At 29.9% G+C, this 4960-nt stretch overlaps 2 non-coding genes across 2 annotated transcripts; one reads left to right on the top strand and one right to left on the bottom strand.

Moving 5' to 3' along the window:
• Window positions 1–1221: 1221 nt before the first annotated feature.
• Window positions 1222–1293, bottom strand: TRNAP-AGG (transfer RNA proline (anticodon AGG)). Its single transcript has one exon. It is a non-coding gene; the product is annotated as a tRNA-Pro (tRNA).
• A 2842-nt stretch (window positions 1294–4135) lies between these two features.
• TRNAK-CUU (transfer RNA lysine (anticodon CUU)) lies at window positions 4136–4208 on the top strand. Its single transcript has one exon. It is a non-coding gene; the product is annotated as a tRNA-Lys (tRNA).
• Window positions 4209–4960: the final 752 nt, after the last annotated feature.

The following is a 4960-nucleotide window of genomic DNA, read 5'->3' as shown; positions in this document are numbered from 1 at the left end:
AATCAGCTCTTTCATTTCCGTAGAAACCATGATGAGCACGCACATAAGCAAAGCAGATATCAATACCTCTAATTCTAAGTGAACTAACAGTTACTAAGGTTTCGATAACTAATTTATCGCAGCTGGTAATACTGTTCAAAAGTTGAAGAGAAGAAAGAGAATCAGAACAAATAAGGTACTTTGAGGATGTTGTCCCATTATCCTGGATCCATTTGACGGCAAGATAAATGCACAGAAGTTCTACTTAAAAAACTGTGCATTCATTCCGGTACGTATACGGTGTCTAAAAAAACAAACCTCGGAATGGCCTTCAAAAAGAACAAATTAAATTTTTAGAATATTGCTCATGTTTAATGAGTTTAGTAATAATTATAGAAACACATAAAAATACGATATAAAATACTGTTATTTATACTGTATTGTCAAGTAAAATAGTTTATGCAAATAAGTTTTATAAAAAATTTAAGCACAGAGCATCTTTAGGGGATGAAAAAAAAGCAGTTAGAAAGTAATTTGGATGAGACCTTCATGGAAATATTGGAGAGGAACAAGGGGGAGCGTGAATTGTAACACATCGCTGGCGTAAGGAATTTTTTGGGCGAAAAAGCACAGACATGGGAAGAAAAAAAAGCCTAAACGCCTTGCTCACTTTTTCGAAAGAGCAAAAAGTAAGCAATGGAGGCCGATGAATAATGAAAATCTGGAACTCAATTCTAACTATTCGGTGAGGGGGGATTTGGAAGGGTGGAAGAGGCCATACATTAATGATGGTAATGAACCTACTGTTCTCCATCATAAAGATACCATCGATGTAGCATTCGCAAAGGCAGATTATTTGGCAAAGGTGATCCGGCATAAAAAGCCGGACCTTCAAAAAGACACCTTTAGTCGTGCTATATTGTACGATAATCGCGGCATACACTATTACTTGCGACACAACTTTTATTCGCATTTGTACAGGTTGCCCAATACTTGTCGAAGGTAGAAAACTCGATTTAGTTTTAGATTAGGAAACATAAAAATTCTCATAATGCATGCTATGCAGGGAGGGTTTTATTTTGCTACTTTACTACAAAAAAAGAAGAAAAAAAAAAATCTTCCTTCTATAGCAGTGCTCTAGCACAGGAGTGATGGCATTATTTCGCAAGTACGCAGTGTATCAACTCCTCATTCCATTTGAGTACGGAGCAAAATACTTTTTATGAAAGTTTCAAAACTATACGTTTCGGCCGGGATTTGAACCCGGGATCTCTCGCACCCTAAGCGAGAATCATACCCCTAGACCACCGAACCTTCGCCAGTTTTCTTTTTTTTTGCTACATCATCTTCATATTTCACTGTTCTTTTTGCTTCACATCTTCATCACTTCATATTTATCTCATTCGCTTTGATTTTTTGATTGAATGTGTTTGGGCTTGATATCAGATCAGAGCTTAAATTGCGCCGGAGCCCCGGTTCCGGTACTTCTTCATTTTTGGGATAAATCATAATTCTAGTCGGAGCGCATCGGAGCCCTAATTCAGAATGCTCCGGCTCTTCTTTTTTGTAACTAAACAATTTCAGTAGAAATTTAATGTCGAAAATTTTATTTTTTGCAATAAAATTATATTAAAAATCGCATATTAAATTTTACTTTATCTCTTTACATTTTTTTAATTACGTTTATCTGTAATTATTTAACTTTTTTAATAATAATTAATTAATTTTATTTAATTAAATAATAATAATTAATTAAATGATAATTGACAAATACTAATTATTAAAATTAATTAAATAATAACTACTTTCGTAATAATTAACTATTTAATTTTTAAATTATTAATGGTTTTAATAGTCATTTTATTTATTTATTTACTTTTGTTTCTCTTTGCTGACGGTCTTCCATAGGGCTCCGGCACTTCTAATTTTAGAAATTAAGCCCTGTATCATATGAAAGTACATAAGGTAGACAGGACAGAGAAAAGTCACTGGACTTTAACTGGAAGTTATTGGAACCCGTTTATTACATATAAATATTATAAAACCACTGGTCCAATAAATTAAAATTCCCTAAAGTATTTTTACAATGCTAATTCAGCTTTTAAAAGTTAATTTTAAACACAGAAGTTCTTATAATTTTTTTGATAAAAATTAAACTGTGAATAAATATAAATATAACTATTATATTCGACGCCTGATTAATACTGAGCTATTAATAATGCTTTTGATAAATACATAGTATTTTCGAAACATACTAAAAATTGTTGCAGACTGGTGCGGAGAATTTCGTAATTACTTCAGCCCAACGTACATTAACTGTTTTGCAATATATTTTTTAAATAATCCCGGGAGTTTAGCAAATAATTTTTATTGATACCAATAATAACAGTTATTATACCAGTAACAGTAATTACTTATTAAGTACTCAAAATTATTTTATCACGAATAAATCACTAGTAATAAATGCAATGTTTACACAGCCGTAATTATTAAACATTATATTTAAAAACTGTAGCAATATTTGTATATTTTTAGCCTCCTTAGGAAATAATTATCTCCAGTGAATTAATAAACGACCTTTTTTAAATTCTGCATTTTGTTCGAAATTTAAATGAAATATAAGTTTCTTCCCTTTCCCCTGGGGGGGGGCTAAATTACCCTGCTTTTGAACAAATTATCCAGTATTCTTTATTATTTACTGTGCATCTTTTAACCTAATGTATCCGCTCTGCAAATCAATAATTTACTACAAAATTTAATTAATTAAACGCAAGTTTAATAACACAACTTGAGATAGTAAGCGCAATAAAATTTAATTAAATGCTAATAAGTATAAATTAGCAAATTATTTCTAAACGTTATTATGCTATAGCGTGACTAATTACGTTTGCAGAAAGACATTTCATGCGAAAGGTAAAATTTTTTTATACATTAATAAAGGAGTAAAAAACGATTTATTAAATGGACGTCAACAACCATACGAAACTATTATCTATTTTTAACGAGATTTATTTTTATTTATTTTCTCTATTTTTTTTTTTTTTTTTTTTTTCAGTAACGGAAAAAGGTTGCCTTCTCTAAAATTCAGTCGAAATTTAAATAAACTCGTAAACTTTTAATGCCCCTCTTTCTTTCTTTCTTTCTTTTTTTTTTTTTATTTAACCAATTTATCACATGATTACATGTCATTAGTTCATCACGTAATCATGTATCAAAAACCATTCTACATTTATCAAAATAAGTATGTTTTTTTATCATTCTTATTAATCCAAAGGGGCTTTGTCCCTGAAGGACTATTGTTTTCGTTTTGCGATTTAGCGTTGAATTACTATAAATATCTCTTTCACTTTTCAAACTGTTGCCACCAAATGTTAGAGTCCTGCATTATATTTGAAGAAATTAAATAATGAAAAATCTGCATAAATGTATGTATATTTCTCACATTGTGATAAAACAACGGTACATAGAGCCATCGAATTTTGAATGATGTAATCCTCCTACGAATATGGGCATGTGGAAGACCAAATTTGAAATTTGGAATTTGTTATATTATCGATTTCATACTTTGTAAAACTTTAAAGAATTTTTGAGTAACAAACTCAAGAATTTCAAAGAGAGCAATGGCAACACTCTACGAGGGAAAGAAAACCTTTTTATCTCTATTCCCCTTAAATCTGGAACTGTGTATCGGAAATTCTAAATATATGCTCATTTTAAAATTATTTGCGACATTGCTGTTGAACTGAATTTTATGATGTAAGTGAAAATAACATGATATTTAATAAATAAAAGTAACACACAAAACGTTAAAAAAACGCATTTTGGACCTTTTGGACGTAATTTTAAATCTGAAACCTTCCAAATTAACTAAAAAAAAAAAAAAATTATTTATTTATTTATTTTTTTTTTGGGGGGGGGAATACTTTTTATAGAAAACGTAACTATTTCAGAACAGCACCTACTCTTATTCGGGATGAGCTTTGTTAGTTATCATGCGCCTTGTGGCATGGTTCAAGGAAATTAGATTGTCTTATGTTATAAGTAAAAGTGCTTAATTAATAAGTTTTTGCCAATGCAATTTTCATTTAAAAAGAAATAAAACTGAATAGTTAAAATAGAACTGCTTTAGTGCAGTTTATTAGCCGCCACAACTGACGCCCGGCTAGCTCAGTCGGTAGAGCACGAGACTCTTAATCTCGGGGTCGTGGGTTCGAGCCCCACGTTGGGCGGTTACATTTTTTTTTAGGCTTAGCTTGAGGCAGGAGAAATTTTTAGATTGTACGTAACTAACGTATTAAATGTTGCAGCTATTATGAATCTGTCAAAAATATTGCGAACATTAAATGTATAAATTATCTAATAAGAAAATATAAAAATACTATTAAAAATCAGAAGCATGCGTATAGTGCCAAAAAAATTTTTGTACGATTTTGCCATGAATTAAAACTATTTTATAAATGAGCTATTTTATTCTTTTAATATTTTATTAGTTATTTTATTTTATTAGTTGAACTTCAATAAATAAATACATAAGTAAATAAGTATAATAAAAAATTAGGAGCTCTACAGTTTATTTTATGCAAAATTTAAAGTTATTATTAAAGGATAAAATTGAGTTTTTAGATAATTTTTTATTAGTGTTTGAGACGCACGAATAACAAATCAAATACCTATGTTTAATATTTCAATTCCATTTCAGGGAGTTTTTTAATTGTAAACAGTTTCTTGATGTAAGAATAGTTATTAGATGGCAAACACACACTCACATGCTGCGTATAAAATGATCGCCAATACATCATAACGGAAAAGCAGTTTTCAGTACAACCAAATTCAAATTCATACAAAAAGTGTGGAAGGTTTTAGTATCAAATGAGTAAAATCTCTAAAAAAAGTTGAAAAATTAACGAAAGTTGTCGCATACACCCAAACGTTCTCATATTATCATCATTATTATTTTCAAAGAAGGGGGAAAGAAAATTAT

Source organism: Stegodyphus dumicola, chromosome 8 (assembly GCF_044657685.1).
Source record: "Stegodyphus dumicola isolate Sdum_Otavi_A_Nest chromosome 8, ASM4465768v1".
Lineage (NCBI taxonomy): Eukaryota > Metazoa > Arthropoda > Arachnida > Araneae > Eresidae > Stegodyphus > Stegodyphus dumicola.
This window is presented reverse-complemented; position numbering and strand designations above follow the sequence as displayed.